Below are 3001 nucleotides of genomic sequence, written 5' to 3'. Positions count from 1 at the left end.
GCACATACGGATTCTCGCGCATGCACAGTTGTACTTATTCTGCGCATAGGCCGAAAGTAGGCTACGTTATGGTAGGTTATAAGTTATTTTGCGTTAGCGTAGGGAGCACTATTTCGGATAGTTTTTTACGGTTTTCTAAAGAAACATTCGCCTTTGAAAAGATCTATTTTCGAAAATTACGTCAGATGTGCTTATTTCGTTCTGTATCGTTTCCGGGGTGACAACGCGTGTTTGTGTGACTCTGTAGTACGCCCAGTACTTTGAAAATATTATTCCAACATCCCAAAATTACCCCCATAACGTTTGATCCGTCACAGTAGCACATACGGATTCTCGCGTATGCACGGTGGTACTTATTCTGCGTATAGGCAGAAAGTAGGCTACGTTATGGTAGGTGATAAGTTATTTCGCGTTAGCGTAGAGAGCACTATTTCGGATAGTTTTTTACGGTTTTCTAAAGAAACATTCGCCTTTGAAAAGGTCTATTTTCGAAAATTACGTCAGATGTGCTTATTTCGTTCTGTATCGTTTCTGGGGTGACAACGCGTGTTTGTGTGACTCTGTAGCACACCCAGTATCTTGAAAATATTTTTCCAACATCCCAAAATCACCGCCATAACGTTAGATCCGTCAGAGTAGCCGTCAGAGCAAAGATACCTTTTTTACCACTTTACTAAGGCGGATATGCCCTCTCAAATCCCGGCCCTCTAAAGATTAATCAATTATTTTTTTCATTCCATTTTCGAAGATATTGTTATGAAATTTTTATATTTAAGACAAGATTTCTTAAAAGCTATTTACTTGATTACAATAATCTTATTATATAATTCATAAAATTATTACTTGAAAAAAATATAAATAGTACAAAATTGCAAATATAGTCACTGTCTCCCTGCAGTCCTATAGTCAATGTTATTTAGAATTATAAGTAATTCGAACCTTGTAAATATGTTAATACATCTTTCTTCTGTTCTAAAGCTTAAAAGGAAATAATTGTTTAATTATTCTCTCTCTCTCACCGATCTGCATGATCATTTTCGCTACAACAATTTCTCAATAATGCTCTGTAATGCGCAATAATTTGTAATATGAACTGGCAAGGTTATGGCGTCAGTTTTTTGGGATGTGCGTGGGATAATTTTCATTGATTATCTTCAAAAAGGAAAAACAATCAACGGCGAGTATTATGCGAACTTATTGCAGCGTTTGAGTGATGAAATGAAGAAAAAACGTCCGCATTTGGCGAAAAAGAAAGTGTTGTTTCATCATGACAATGCACCGGCTCACACGTCCGTTATTGCGATGGCCAAAATCAATGAGTTAAAGTTCGAATTGCTTTCTCACGCACCCTATTCACCAGATTTAGCCCCCTCAGATTATTATCTATTTCCAAACTTGAAAAAATGGCTTGGTGGTAAAAGATTTGCTAACAATGAAGAGGTGGAGTCTGCGGTTGATGGCTATTTTGAGGAACTCGATGGTTCTCACTATAAACATGGTATCAAAGCTATTGAACATCGCTGGGAAAAGTGTATCGAGCTAAAAAGGGACTATGTTGAGAAATAAAGATATATTTTTTCAAAATTTTTGTGTTTTCTTTATTAGGCCGAGTACTTCTGGGACTACCCTCGTATATGAGTCATATATTGTCCAATAGTTTGCACGTCAATTTATGAACAAAGTACAGTTTAAGAAAGAACTAAATCAGTATCCAGGTATTTGTGAATTGGTTATAAAGTCCAGATACAGTTCAAGTTTCAAAATCATGTTTGAAATTATGCGGATTTTAAAATCTAAATGATATATTCGAACAATTCGAAATTAATTCTAAAGCTACTGACAATTAACGATCTATCTGCTTTAATATAATAAATCAATGTAAATCAATAAGATAAAGATTTATTTATATTGAAACTTAGATGAAACTTAGGTCGAACGTAATCTCACCGTTTGATATATCCACTATTTTAAGAGAGGAAACTATCCAGACAATACAAATATTTCAAAGAGATTACAGATAGCGTGAACTTCTAAAAGACGATGAATATTTTAAGAGGTCAGACCGGTTTGACCGGCCGAAAAAATAGATAATTTTTAAAAGCGTGAACTGCTAAAGAAATAAAAATGCTATTGACATGTGCTTTACTACTTTATTTACTTTAAATACATGATGAAAGTATAAAATATGCAAAATGAAAGAAAAAATAATAATTTTAGTACTATTTATTAAAATATAAAAAATTTTTCGCACCAGTCACTAGTGTTGAATTCCATCATATTGGGTCGTCTGAAACCAAAAAATAATATTACTTAAATGTATTTTATTCCCTAAGCATTGGCCAAGTTTATTCAAAATTTGTTAAAATTTGACTAAAAAAATTTTTTTAACTCTTGATTTGATTTTTGGCACAAATATTAAAGTCCAGGATGTCTTAGAGACATCTTATATAATCTAATATTATATTATAAAAATAAATATAAAATATATCTTATTCATTTTAAACGTTTTATATTTATTTCAATTAATTTTTTCCTTTGGAACATACATTATTCCCAAATAGATATTACACGAAGCAAATTTAATATCATTTAGTTAGTGCACCCTTTTTTCTAACATAAAGCTAATCAAATAATTTATCTGTTTTCCTAAGAATCTAGACTTCTCTCCACGATGAATATACGAGGGTGGTCTGAAAAGTTTCCGACCTCAACGTGAAGATAGCAGCACTTGTAAATAAAAGCTAGTGAATTTCGTTGTTCATCTGTTGACAGTTACTCACCGAAGTTTCAGCCATTTTGGACTCGCAGTTGTTATGTAACAGTCGTTTGAGTAAGTTGATGTGAGTGTTTTTGTGAAAATGGACAAAATCGAGTATCGAGCTGTCATTAAATATTTGTTTTTGAAAGGCAATACGCCTACGCAAATCAAAGATGAGTTGGATTCTGTGTATGGGGACTCTGCACCATCATTTACGACAGTGAAATTTTGGGCCGCTGAATT

This window comes from Odontomachus brunneus, unplaced genomic scaffold (genome assembly GCF_010583005.1).
Source record: "Odontomachus brunneus isolate Ranch 3 - 2012 unplaced genomic scaffold, Obru_v1 Obru_scaffold_050, whole genome shotgun sequence".
Lineage (NCBI taxonomy): Eukaryota > Metazoa > Arthropoda > Insecta > Hymenoptera > Formicidae > Odontomachus > Odontomachus brunneus.
Note: the sequence above shows the minus strand (reverse complement) of the source record.